This window comes from Oreochromis niloticus, linkage group LG3 (genome assembly GCF_001858045.2).
Source record: "Oreochromis niloticus isolate F11D_XX linkage group LG3, O_niloticus_UMD_NMBU, whole genome shotgun sequence".
Lineage (NCBI taxonomy): Eukaryota > Metazoa > Chordata > Actinopteri > Cichliformes > Cichlidae > Oreochromis > Oreochromis niloticus.
In genome coordinates this window covers 24,773,443-24,788,367 of record NC_031967.2, presented here as the reverse complement: position 1 = coordinate 24,788,367, position 14,925 = coordinate 24,773,443, and the positions used below count along the sequence as shown (strand labels likewise).

At 39.9% G+C, this 14,925-nt stretch overlaps 1 protein-coding gene and 2 long non-coding RNA genes across 3 annotated transcripts in view; all 3 read right to left on the bottom strand.

Moving 5' to 3' along the window:
• Nucleotides 1-14,925, bottom strand: part of LOC109194482 (B-cell receptor CD22) — a 477,380-nt gene that overhangs the window by 334,251 nt on the left and 128,204 nt on the right. The gene's annotated exons all lie outside the window — the stretch shown is intronic.
• On the bottom strand, nt 2,305-2,796 carry LOC102077360 (uncharacterized). Its single transcript, XR_002063981.2, has 3 exons — nt 2,708-2,796; nt 2,533-2,601; nt 2,305-2,373 (listed from the first exon to the last, which is right to left on the bottom strand). It is a non-coding gene; the product is annotated as an uncharacterized LOC102077360 (long non-coding RNA).
• On the bottom strand, nt 3,617-4,683 carry LOC112846251 (uncharacterized). The gene is made up of 2 exons (XR_003219141.1): nt 4,548-4,683; nt 3,617-3,660 (listed from the first exon to the last, which is right to left on the bottom strand). It is a non-coding gene; the product is annotated as an uncharacterized LOC112846251 (long non-coding RNA).

Genomic DNA, 14,925 nt, shown 5'->3' with positions numbered 1-14,925 from the left:
GTCCATGGTGCTGAAATAATAACAGTTTAATGAATTTAATATTTCACTGTTTGTTAGTCGTGTGCAATACTCCAAGATTTGGTATCGATCTGATACCAAGTAAACACAGGGTCTGTATTGATGATACTGATACCAGTACCAATACTTCTTAATAATTAAGGTACATCATCAGAGTTGTTAATTCTGAATGAATTTAAATCACCTTTAACACAGCCAGGTTGCCTCTCTGATGAAACTGCAGCAGTGCGTACAGGAGACACAGAACGGAAACAGAAAGTAAAGTTTTAAGTTCATTATACTCGCAAGGAGAGAGAATGTGTTGGTTGACCAGGAGGACTGGGAGACCATGACAGATACAACAAATTATAAATGGATTAATTTCTCCCTCTGTTGGCCAACAGCTGTAAACACAGACAGAAACAGAAATATGGGACAAGGAATATCCAACTGACACTTACCCTTATTTACCATGGGTGATTCGCACTACTGTATCTCCTCGAGCAGTTGGGCTACAGAGACATTTCAGATGGTTACTGAAAGATGAGAAGACGAGCTTTACAAAACTTTGCACTGCATCATTAGAATGCATGTGTAAAAACGGTCCAATCACAGGGAAGAATTGATGACACAAGGAGCAGAGAGCCGGGTGTGGAGAAGTGGCAACACCCTGACATGGCTGGAAATTTGTAATATAAAAGGGAGAATTTATGAAAAACTGAGTGGAATAGGCTCAAAAACTGTTTTGTACCAATTTAAAATAAACACAGTAAGATTTTAATACAAAGATGAACCATATGATCAGTCTTCCGGTGCTGATATTAAACCAAGAGCATGTCATTGTTTAATATAATTGCTGTTGATCTGGATGCTAGCAGTTCTCTAAATGTTGTCAAAATTTTCTGGGTGGATTTTGTTGGTCGTAGAGAAAGACGGCGGTGGGTTTGAAAACAATTTGCTGGGAAAATGACTCGTGTAACTGCTGAATCCTCAAGCGAAAAATGTATCTCTCGTATGTCTCATTCTTCTTAGGAGAGCAAAGGGCATGAAACTTTTCATTGACAACGTCAAACTTTATCACCTGGCTCATCGTATACAGTAATGCCACATTTATTGCAGAAAGATGGCGACGTTTCCCCTCAGCTTCAAACTCTCTGGCAGTTTGACCGAATCCATTCTTGTCGTCCACGATGCACCTCAGCTTAGATTTACTCCTAGTACCATGTTTTGTTTGTCTTCTTATTTATGAAGAATGAGTCCTGTTATGATCTGCTACATGCTTTTATTAGTCACTCTTAGCTAGCAGGAAGCTAACAGCTTCTGATCATCACACGTGTTAAGTTGTTTTAAAAGACAGCGAGTGTCTTTAAATGAAAGCTCTCTTTCAGTGGATTCATGCTCAACACTGAACAGCTGTAACATGTACGCTCAGTCTGACACACAACAACACACTTTACTTATATCACACTTTTATTAGCAAAGTTACAAAGTGCTTCACAGAAAGAAAATTGTAATATATAAAAAAATAAAGAAATAGTTAAAAACAAAAATAAACTGATCTACAGCACATTAAAGTTCATTAAAATTATTATCTAATGGGAGAGAAACGAATGAATAGGTGTGAATGTGCGAGTGAATGGTTGTCTGTCCCTGTGTGTTGGCCCTGCAACAGACTGGCGACCTGTCCAGGGTGTACCCCGCCTCTCGCCCTATGACAGCTGGGATAGGCTCCAGCGCCCCCCGCGACCCTGAAAAGGATAAGTGGAAGCGAATGGATGGATGTATGGGAGAGAAACGAGTGAAACACACTGAGCGATTTTTTCTAAAGGAAATATAAACTCAGGCTATCAGGATCATTGCTTTGAATTCAAAATCTTCACCTTTTCACTCAAAGTCACTTCAAGTTCAAAGAGACGTTACAAGGAAAAAGAGAAAAACAGCTAAAGAGCTGCTGTTAAGATTTTAGAGCTGTGGCTGAATTTGGATTGACATCATTGTAGTCAGAGCTCTCCTCTGGGTCACCACGTTGCCCTGTTGAGGTGATCAAATGAAAGCATTTCAAAACAAACTTCCTCTGTTTTGTCCACAAATGCATTTATTATCAGTGAGAATAATTACCAATGTATATTTTGCATTTCAAATCTCACATTTTGTGCACTCACTTGTCCTGTTAATGACTTTGAGCTGAATCACAGATGTGACATTGGTGTAATCACCTTCTGCTGGACCTGAAATAATAATCTGATTGACTTTAATGTTAAACACAGTTATTGTATAATCATCCAGCTTCCACAAGCTCTATATTAATGAAAGTGTAAACTTTACCATTTTCAGTGTTTTCACATCTTCTGACCGTCTCATAGACACAACGATCACCTGCAGGTCAGAGAAAATCAGTCACCTCATGTCTGTGATACTAATTTAAACACAAATATTCTTGCAAATTACATTTATATTAAAATCTGCAGCAGATGTAATAAGTACAGTCTTGTTGCAAATCGCATCACAATATGTGAATGTAGATTAAAAACTAACCATGAAGAAGAGAGGAGTACACTTGCTGCTGATCTTCATCCTGATTGAGCGTCTGCTCATTAGCAGCACCTTTATTAGAATGTAAAATGAGACTTTTGCTTTTTCATGGACCTCATGATGCATTTGTGTCTTTGAATGATAAAGTGTTTGTAGTAAGTAAAGGAAAAAGTCTCACTGTTGGTTCTTCTGCAGGAATACAACAAGAGCAGGAGAATAATAATGAGACAGACTCCACAAACCAGTCCAACAATCAACCACACAGGAGATGAAGAGCTGTCAGCTCCTGACACAGTTACTGTAACAACAAACAATAATTCATTATTAAGAAACTTAAAATGTGTTGACTCCCCACAATGAACACATCGACACAAGTCCTTAAAGTTTCCTGTTAAATGTTGACTTCAGTAAATCTGCTTTACAAACTTTTACTATATAAACATGTCAAACAGTCAAATCTTAATATAAAGAAACAAAAACTGATGTTTACATTGAGATTTTCTGTTTCCTGTCAGAAACTGTCAGCATGACTCTGCTCTGTGGTTTGATGTTGTGACTCCTGTTCTACACTACTTGCAGTGTTACTTGTAGAGTTGCTGCAGAACTAATTGTGAATTTATGTTGATCTGGAGATTTGCTGAAAGTGGTTGTTTCACATTCATAATCCCACCTAGTCTCCCCTCCTTGGATCACAATCCTGACACTGATTCTCTGGACTCCACATTTTACATGACTATTCATGTTCAACCATTTCCAATAAGAACATTATTACAATGTCAAAGAGGTTACTATGAGATATAATGCTGTTTGGCCTTCATATTAATCCTCAATCATCAATCTATTCAACATTGTTGCTGAAACCAAACTCACAAGTTGTGTTAATGTGAACTTCTTGGCTGTCCTCTGTGTAGTAAACTGGGTTTCCTCTTCCTCCTCTGCACCTGTAGAGTCCTTCCTGTGAGACACTGATTTGTCCATTTGATGGGGAGATAACATCCACTGTGGTATTATCTCTGTACCAGTAGTATTTCCATCCAGATGGTGATGATGGGTTCACAGAGCAGGTCAGGGTCACACTGCCCCCTACTGGAACAGCTGTGTTATCAGCTCTCAGTTTGGCCTTTGGTTTATCTGCAGTTCAGTTTAGAAAAAGAACAAACAAATAAATGACTGAATCAGAACAATTTTGAAATACTTAGATGGGAATGATGTACATCACCAAAATTTGATGCAGACACAACATGTTGCACTATTCTAATGCAAAATACTCATTTTGATCATCACTACAAACCATTTATTTATACTTTGCTGCATTAAAAAAATAAAATTTTAAATCTGATGGTTAATTAGAATTCAATTTGAAGTTGAAAACTTCCAATCACGTTGGCAGAATTGTGGGAACATTAAAATTTCTGAATTTCAAATTTTGTAAATAAATCTTCTGACACTGATGCGCTCCAACATGAAGTCATTAGGTTTAGTTTATCGTTGTGATACACATGCGTACATAAATTAAAATCCTTCAGTGTAATATGTGTGAGTGATATCTGAGAATAAAACTCAATAATCTGAATGAATAACATACCAGCACAGACCAGCGTCCAATAAAATGAGGCCATATTTCAGTCTGCAGTTCAGTTTTCATTCAGTGAAAAAAGACGGCATGTGTTGCTCATGAGACCAGACTCTTTGGTCACAAACCTCAAACCTCCATGTGTGCAGCAAAATACAGAAGAGCAATCACAGTATTTAATGTTTCTTAGTGGATGTGGTGGAGCAGCTGAGACAGATTCAGCATTTGTTCTGCATTTCATCTTTCATGTATTAGAGCTGCACAGCAGAGAAGTTACTCTCATATGTTTTGTTCTCTTCACTGTGAATAAAAAGCTGCTGTTCAGGTTTTTGTTGTTGGAATAAAAACGAAACATTTTACTGACCAACATGAAAGACAGTTATAAAGCTGTAAGAAAGAAGAAGTGCTTTTTCCTTATTTAGATACTCTGGATGAAAGATCTTACATGATACAGTCAGTGTGATGATATCACTCCACTCTGAGAAGAAATAGTCCCTTCTGCCCCGGCAGCTGTATCCTCCACTGTCAGACTCAGTAGCTCTGATGATTCTGTATTCATTGGATGTTGGAGGTGTGTTTAACTTGGCTGGTCTCCATTCATACGTCCACTGAGCTCCTTCACCTCCCTGAATCTCACATCTGACAGTGACTGTCTCACCGCTGTATATCTGAGTCCAGGATGGCTGCAGGGTCACAGTGGGCTTATTGGGAACTGTTCACAGAAAAATATCCAGTTAGAGACAAATAGAAACATAAAAATTTAAAATGAGAGTTTAAGTTTAAATGAGAGTAAAGTGAGTGAAAAACAGCTGATTCACAGATAGAAACTGTTTAGAAGAATGAACATCAACACATATTTACACAAAGTTATGATGCCATGTAAACAACTTCAATTTATAACATTTAGTCATATTTTCTAGAATTTGCGTCACTCAGTTATTTTTTATTGACATTGTATAAATTAATTTTTTAATGAGTTTGATTAGGTCTGCTTTGGTTTCATAAAGATACTAAATTTGAGGTGAATCAGGGTCAATAAACTCTGAGATCAGCAACTCTGAGTTTCCTGATCCAGAAAGACTGAACAGAGTTAGTTCAGTCAACTCTGAGTTAAGTGTGTGTGAGCAGAGAAAGGACGCCATCATCAGTGGAGCATGGATACCAGGAATCACCATGACAACAGGTACATAAAGAGCAGAGCCTCCATTTTAGTCCAGAGTGTAAATAAAATAAAAACCTGTTTGTAAACAGTTGTAATAAATCTCTCCACTGTTCCCGGTGTAAACATTTCTTATCTGATCAGCTTCAGTGACAGATGACGGCTCTCTTACAGCCACAGCGGAGATGTTCTACCCAGTCACTGTTCATAGTCAGAGTTCAGTAACTGTTTTTACAACAAAGCTACCAGGAAGTCAAGAGAAGAGTACGTCTCAGAGCTGCTCACAGTACAAGCAACTCCAGAGTATTCATCACTATAATTACACACTATAAATCCATCTACAGATGAGGTACATCAGGCCTCTGATATGTGAGGAATTTAAAATTGTTTTCAACAAATAGTCCTCAGATAGGAAATGATCTTAAGCCTCCACTATTCTCACAGTTTACACTGAAAACCACCAACTTTAAGTCAGTTTCTATGCATTTGTGCACCAGCTGCTTTAGGGGGTGGACCTCCACCCACTACTCAGATGCAATGTGGAGGGTGACACGAGTGCACTGTCTTCATTGCTCCTGAATTTTAACTGTATTCGTAAGAATTTCATCTTTGTTATTGTGGCCCTTAACAATGATGATAACGCTGCTGCCCTCATTTAACTTGACCTGAATCACCTTGTGTAGATGAACTGGCTCCACTCTGAGCTTTGAAAGCGACTTTATGATTAAAGGAATGAAACTTAGTGTCAGTCACTGGTTGCTGGTGCAGCAGGAGGGGAAGAGTCAGAGAGAAACTCAGAGTTTGTTGAAGAAAACCTGCCATAGTTGATGCTTTTACCATGGTAACGGACTCAGAGTTTAACTTAACTCTCTGAAACAGAAAACTGTGAGTTTCACATCCAGTTATCCATGACTCTTTTTTTAAACTCCAGTTATTATTTTTATATTTATTCTGTGAATGACACATTTTCCATGAGTTGTAATAAGTCTGCTGTACTTTAATAATAAATATACTGACTTTGAGTTGAACAAGCAAATCAGAGAGAAAGACAAACTCAGTGAGTTTAACAACAACAAGATCTGAAAGTTTGAAAAGAAGAAAATGCAACCCTCTTTTTTTCCTCTTGAATCCGGACACAACGTGAGAACATTATAAATTATATTATAACATTATAAATTTTATAAACGTTAAAAATATTGTCAATATTATAAATATTGTCAAGGTCATGTTCTAGGTCATGTTGTAGCTGATGATATAAATATTGATAAAGTAGCACACATCAAATAATGTCCTCTCAGTTTAGCAGAAATAAAAAAATTTAACTCACGAGTGTCTGTAACTGTGACGTCACTGCTGTCCTCTGTGTAGTAAACTGGATCTCCTCTCCCTCCTCTGCAGTGGTACAGACCTCCTTGTGAGACACTAATAACTCTGTTTGCTTCATTTCCTCTCATGAGCTGAGCTTTAGAAGAGACTGAATCACGTCTGAACCAGTCAAACTTCCAGCCAGCAGAGCCCTCCACAGAGCAGCTCAGTGTCACACTGCCCCCTGCTGGTATGATTGAACTTTGTGCTGTCAGTGTGGCTCTGGGTTTACTTGCTGTTGATGTTACAGGAAAGATCATCACTTGTTTGAAGAACGACTTTGTTATATAGTAAAGAAAGACGTCAAACAAAAAAAAATAGAATTTTTGTAATATTGTGCTTATAAGTGCTTATTGGCTCAAAACCCTGGATGATGGGTTAAGAAGATGGATGGAGCTCAATAATAGATCTCAGGTTTCTCAGGTAGGTCGGTCCCTGATCTCAGTGTGATCATCACACTTGTTACAAACAGGCACCAACAGCACAAGAAAAAAAAGTGTCTTCAAAGCAAATTTGATGAGAATCAACAACTGGCAGCAGCACATGAGGACAGCACAGGTATCTCAGCTAACTGTTAGCCAGCTAGAGAGCCAGGAGCTAACGCTGGATGTATCTGCACAAAGACGCAAACACAAAACGTGGACCCAACGCACCAGAATCAGTGAGATTTCGCCTTTCTCACCCAACAGCATGTACGCGGACACGCCGTCGGGGCTGAAAGCCGACAGCTCACTGATTTTGAAGGGCGCTTTGTGTTTACGTTCTTTTTGCGCCAGATTCTGAAGCTGCAGGTTTTACCTCTCTCCAAATAATATTGACGGAATCAGCAGCCAAAGACGATCCAAACTACGCTTCATATTTCGCTTCACATAAACATCATCACGAATTTCCTCTTACTTTTGCTGTTTTGCTTCCACCAGATAAAATCACACTTCATGTAGAGCTCTCTCTCTCTCTCTCTCTCTCTCTCAGGAATAGTTTCCCATCGAAAAATCTGTTGTTGGGTTTTTTTTGTTTTTTGTTTTTGTTTTTGCATTATTCGTTTACTTATTGCCCACCAGTCTACGGTGTCAGCCACTGTTTTTTTTGTTTTTTTGCTTACTCCCGACAATAAAGCCTCATTTCTGCTGTTCAATACTGAACCAATGTAAACTTTTTAAAATTATGCAAAATTACAAAATGCTTAGCTGTGTCTCTAATCAAACTTCTGTAATATTTTAAGGTTGAATGGGAGGCTGAGTCTTCGGCTCTCAAGCCTCTCTTCTGTGGATGCAGCTCCCAATATTAATTCAGTAGACAAACACCCATCTCAGCTTTTGAGATTAGCCTTAAAACCTTCCGTTTTGACAAATACTACAGTTAGGATGGATCAGGTGACCCTGAATCTTCACTTAGTTATGCTACAATAGGCGTAGGCTGCTGGGGGACTCCCATGATGCATTGAGTATTTCTTTTTCAGTCACCTTTCTCACTCACTATGTGTTCATAGACCTCTCTGCTGGATCACACTTGTTATTAATCTCTGTCTCTCTTCCACAGCATGTCTTTTATCCTGTCTTCCTTCTCTCACCCCAACCAGTCGCAGCAGATCAGCCGCCCTGAGCCTGGTTCTGCTGGAGGTTTCTTCCTTTTAAAAGGGAGTTTTTCCTTCCCACTGTTGCCAAAGTGCTTGCTTATAGGGGTCATATGATTGTTGGGTTTTTCTCTGTATGTATAATTGTACCGTCTGCCTTACAATATAAAGTGCCTTGAGGTGACTGTTGTTGTGATTTGGCGCTATATAAATAAAATTGAATTGAATAGAATAGAATAATGTACTTCAGAATGGGAGATTAGGGGAATTGGAGACAGCTGTGTAACACAACAGGGATAAATTGGGAATAAGAAGAAGTGGAAGTAAGACTCAACACAAGAAAGAGACAAGAGGCCACCAAAATAAAACCCAGACTAAGACACACGAGCTTGACACAGACAAAACCGTAAACAGACATGAAGACAAGAGTGACTTAACACTAGAGGGTTTTCACAAGTGTTTCATCCACTTGTGGAACACTGAAGGAAAACTAAACTAAAAAGCAATATGGAACTGAAAACAAAAGAACACATAATGTAAGAATATCATCAAATAATCCAGGACTCACAAACAATGATATGATTGTCACACAGTGGAAATTTGTGTTTTTATGTTTTATCAATCTGTGTATTGGTACATAGTGTTGTACACAATATTCTCCTAATCCACTGTGGACTAAGCAGACAATTGTAGGCACCTGTGAGGTGGGGGCGCTTCCCGAGGTGGCCTATCAGCCGCCAGGCTGACCTGTTAAAGGGGATAGTGAGCGCAGAGACAAAAAAGCAACGCACGAAAGGTGAGCAGGAGAAAAGGGAACGCGTGTAAGCCCGCACATGTGTTGGAGGAACTGCTGCCTGACTGTGGGGCGCCACGAGTCGTTCGGCGATCCAGTCCCAACGGCGGGAACAGCAACAGTGCGTGGCGATGGCTGCAATTCACAGCAGGGCAGGGGTGCAACTCAGCCTGCATCTGACGGTGCTACGAGGGAGGCCATGTTCAGGTGTGGAGTGGGGCGGGACTGTGCGGCGACGAGCTGTCAGGAGAAGACAGGTCTGCAGGAACCCCCTCCTTGTTCTTCTGGCCGGCGTGGTTTCCATCCCGTAAGAGAAATTCCTCTCCTGTTTCAGATAAGGAACATTCGCCCGCGTGTGGCTGGACTGTGGGATTATGGGACGGGGGGGATTTTAGCATATGGGAGACATTTGTTTAGCTTTGTTTTAATAGTGTATAGTTATTTCTGCCGGCAGGGTTTTAGCGTATTGAGAACACTCTTTTTATTGTATACGGGGAATTTTAACTTGTATTTGTGATTCTGGCTGTTTTTTTTATGGAAATAAATGGTGTGTGTTCAAAGCCAGCTTAGTTTCTGTGCCCTGAGCGCTGACCCACTCACTCCCCTTCCTCTTGTATGTGAACGGACTTGGAGGTGAAGATTTAGGTCCACCAGTCTTAGCGGCTACATGATGACCAGAACTATAAAGTACAAAACTGAGAAATGCTCGGTAAACTGACCAAGGACTATGTTATCATGTCATTTTTTTAATATCACAGTTGATGTGTTCTAATCTGTAGATAGTGCCATCTTACAAATACCAGGGAATCCAACTGGGTGACAAGCAGGAGTTGTCTGCCCACACACCCACTGACTACAAAAAGGGTCTTGGAATCGTCAAGCTGGGATGCAGGCATCAAAGAAAAGAATGTAAACAGAGTGGAAGTCATCGGGAAGGCATAGTGTGTTGTTGATGTTATGCTTGCCACCCTGGAGGAGGTGGTCAGTGACAGACTGCTGGCAATCAAGGAAAATAACTCTCATCCCCTCCATAACACAGACAATGTGAAGAACATTTTCAGCAACAAATTCCTTCAGCCCTGCTCTGAGGGAATGACACACTAGGTTTTCCCTTCCTGCTGCTATTAGACTCTTGAATTCATCCACTTGTGTCAGACACATATTGAACAGGAATAAACATGATTCACTGCACTCTCTCACTTTGTATGGCACAATGTTTACTTTCACACCTGTATGCTCATATTGTCTATTATATCCCAGAAACATTACTGTTATTACTTGTGTTCATGTGTTTATATTTAAGTTTATTTTCATGTCTCTATATTAATCTATTTATAGCTCCATTCCCTCACTCCATTTTATACAGTTGCTTTGTTCTAGTGTAACAGCTGTTCAAAAGGGTTTCACACACAGTGCCTCCAGATAAATACAGAGCAAGTTATTCTATTAAATAGTACATTGCATAATGACTGAAACTGCAATGTACTGTTTATAAGACTGGGGAAACCTGCAAGTCTGCTGAGACTGAAGAAGTCACTTGGATGAGTGACAAAAAGTTTCTCCCACTTAAAACATTACGTCCAGATGAACAGAATCAAACTTTGGGGATTTACTTACCTGGATGATTGAGAATGCATCAGGACATTCTCCATTTTTCTTCTTGTCTCTTTTTGTCTTCATATACATTATTCAGAAGGAGACAATGTTGAATAATTTCATGTAAATTTAAGTCTTATTAATAGAAACTGAGGAAAGAATGTAATTTGTTTTTACATTTTCTTTGATACTTGGATATGAGGAAAAATAGATATTTATATATTTTCATTATGTTCTGTATTTCAAACTGTTAATTAAGCTTGTTTGGTTGTATTTTTTTTTTATTGCATTCTTGTACTTTTTCCAGTCTTGTACTTTTAATACATTTTTAAGAACATAAAGATAAATTCTGAAACAAGCCTGCATTTTTCAATACAGAATTCACAAATATTTTTAAAATTGATTTGGCATGCAGCGTTACATTAGTAAAGCATAATATATTGCATTCGAAAACTTGGTTTAATTGCTATAAACAGAGGAACCCAAATTCATGAAAAATGGCAAATATTTCTTTTTTAGTGGATTTTTGATATAGAAGGAGAATGACAGAATGTTAAAAGAAGTTACTTTTAGTCGCTCTAAGCTGGGGATTGTGTTTTCTGGCTGTTCAAAGCCAACGAACTTTAGACTTTCCAAGCTAATAATGATGGCCATACTGATGTTCTTTTCAGTACATTTTGCTTTCAGTTCATTTTCACTCACAAGCTGGCAACACTCAGCCTACACCCCACGCTATGTGACTGGTTACAGGATTGACTGGCAGGCCCCAGTCTGTCAGGATCAGCAACAGGACTTCAGCCAGCATTATTACAAACACTGGCATTCCACAAGGTTGCGTCCTCAGTCCCATCCTCTACACCCACGGCTGTGTCACCTCCAACAAAGATAACATCATTTTTAAGTTGGCGGACGACACTGCAGTGATCGGTTGCATTACTGGAGGGGACGAAGCGGCTCACAGGAGAGAGGTGGCCGGTCTAGTGTCATGGTGTGAGGACAACAACCTCACCCTCAACACTGACAAGACAAAAGAGATGATAGTGGACACGAGGGAGAAGAGGCCTCACCAGCCACTGATTATCCGGGGCCTCGAAGTGGAGAGGGTGAGCAGCTTTAGGTACATGGGCATCTACGTCTCTGAGGACCTCACCTGGACACTTAACACCACACAGCTGGTCAAGAAGACTCAGCAGCTGCTGTATTTCCTGGGGAGGGTGTGGAAATTTGGTATGTCGGCCAAGATCCTCAGCAGCTTCTACAGCTGCATTGTGGAGAGCAAACTGACCAGCTGCATCACTGCATGGCACGGCAGCACTACTGCTATAGACCACAAACACCTGCAGAGAGTGATAACAACTGGACTCCGCTGCCCTCTCTTCAGAGCATCTACCATCGCAGAGTCCAGAGGAGAGCTGCCTCCATCCTCAAAGACCCCCAACACGGACTGTTCACACTTCTGCCCTCGGGACGGAGGTTCAGAGTGTGAAATCTAGAACAACCAGACTTAACAACTCCATTTTCCCCACTGCTATCAGACTCTTGAACACCTGACCTATTTTCGAACAGTAATAATAATTTTTTGCACATCAGGTCATCCTACATATTAACCCAGCATATTAAGCTATAGCTCTTTGCACACATCTGTTTCACACTTCAATATCTTGTTTCCTTTTCTGTCTTCATTTATTTATTTGTACTATTTGTATTTTATATGTTCTACAGGGTGGGCCATTTATATGGATACACCGTAATAACATGGGAATGGTTGGTGATATTAAAGTCCTGTTTGTGGCACATTAGTATATGAGAGGGGGCAAACTCCTCAAGATGGGTGGTGACCATGGTGGCCATTTAGAAGACGGCCATCTTGGATACAACTTTTGTTTTTTCAATAGGAAGAGGGCCATGTGACACATCAAACTTATTGGTAGTGTCACAAGAGAAACAATGGTGTGCTTGGTTTCAACGTAACTTTATTCTTACTTGAGTTATTTACAAGTTTCTCTTGGTTCACAGCCATTGATATGTCAAAGAGGTTAACACGTGAGGAGTGGATTGAAATTGTGTTGATATCTGGTGAACGCAGTAACCGGGTCATTGCAGCAGATTTCAGTGCAAGACACCCTACGAGACCACCCATCTCCCATGCTACAGTTACCAAACTGCTTGCTAAGTTTCGTGAAACTGGTTCAGTGTTGGATTTGCCAAAATGTGGACGCAAGAAAACTGTCACCAATGAAGAAACATCAGTGGCTGTCCTAGCTTCATTCAGCAAGAGCCCCCAGCGTAGTACTCGCCGCATGTCACTGGAGAGTGGCATTAGTCGAACATCCCTTTGGCGGATATTAGCTACTCACAAATGGCACCCTTACAAACTCCAGCTACTGCAGCATCTCAACGAGGATGACCCAGTTCGGCGCACAGAATTTGCAGAATGGGCAAAACAAAAATTGGAACAGGACCCTCAGTTCATGCAGAAGATTTTGTTCAGTGATGAGGCAAACTTTTATGTGAATGGTGAAGTTAACAAACAAAACCACCGCTATTGGTCTGACACTAACCCACATTGGATGGATCCCTCCAAGACTGTTGGAACAACAAAAGTGATGGTTTGGTGTGGTATATGGGGTACAAAGATAGTGGGTCCATTCTTCATCAATGGAAACCTCAAGGCCACTGGATATTTGAAATTGCTACATGATGATGTGTTTCCCTCTTTATGCACTGAAGCTGGCACGTTCCCTGAGTTTTTCCAGCAAGATGGTGCACCACCACATTATGGGTGCCAGGTCCGAGCATTCCTAGATGAACAGTTTCCTGGAAAGTGGATTGGTCGTCGTGGGCCAGTTGAATGGCCCCCAAGGTCTCCCGATCTGACCCCCTTAGACTTTTATCTTTGGGGTCATCTGAAGGCAATTGTGGCAAGATCTGAAAACTGCTGTTCACAAATGCTGTCCATCTAATCTGACTGAGCTGGAGCTGTTTTGCAAAGAAGAATGGGCAAGGATTTCAGTCTCTAGATGTGCAAAGCTGGTAGAGACATACCCTAAAAGACTGGCAGCTGTAATTGCAGCAAAAGGTGGTTCTACAAAGTATTGACTCAGGGGGCTGAATAATTATGCACACCCCACTTTTCAATTATTTATTTGTAAAAAATGTTTGGAATCATGTATAATTTTCGATCCACTTCTCAAGTGTACACCACTTTGTATTGGTCTTTCACGGGGAATTCCAATAAAATTGATTAATGTTTGTGGTTGTAATGTGACAAAATGTGGAAAAGTTCAAAGGGGGCCGAATACTTTTGCAAGCCACTGTATACTAATGTGCCACAAACAGGACTTTAATATCACCAACCATTCCCATTTTATTACGGTGTATCCATATAAATGGCCCACCCTGTTTTTCTAATGTATATATTAATCAGCATCTGTGAGTGGACAGAAAAGAAAGAATTTCATTGCACAGAGAAATGCCTTTTCTTTAGACACATGTCAATAAACACTTTGAATCTTAAATCTTGATCTTGAATCTTCAGTTTTATAATGTTTCCATTTTTACATAATTCATGACTTGTTCTTTTGGAGTTTTAGTTGTGGATTATATTGGGTTGTGTATCTTGCCCTTTCAGTATCATGTTGTTTTCTTGTGCTTCTAAATGTCTCTTTGTTTCCACTATGTTCCGTTTTAGGTTATAAAATTTTATTTGCAGTGGCTTGCAAAAGTATTTGGCCCCCTTGAACTTCTCCACATTTGGTAACATTACAGCCACAAACATGAATCAATTTTAATTTTTATTGATTCATGTTTGATTCCAAACATTTTGTACAAATAAATAACTGAAAAGTGGGGTGTGCATAATTATTCAGCCCCCTGAGTCAATACTTTGTAGAACCACCTTTTGCTGCAATTACAGCTGCCAGTCTTTTAGGGTTTGTCTCTACCAGCTTTGCACATCTAGAGACTGAAATCCTTGCCCATTCTTCTTTGCAAAACAGCTCCAGCTCAGTCAGATTAGATGGACAGCGTTTGTGAACAGCAGTTCTCAGATCTTGCACAGATTCTTGATTGGATTTAGATCTGGACTTTGACTGGGCCATTCTAACACATGGATATGTTTTGTTTTAAACCATTCCATTGTTGCCCTGGCTTTATGTTAACTCTTAGCTGATCTAAGACCAGCTGCAAAACTGGGACATCTGGGCTTCCACTGTTTACCTGTGTTTGTTTGTTTGTTTGTTTTTGAATGAAGTGAGTGAAAAACAGCTGAATCACAGACAGAAACTTTTTCAAAGAATGAACATCAACACATTTACACACAAAGTGATAATATTGTA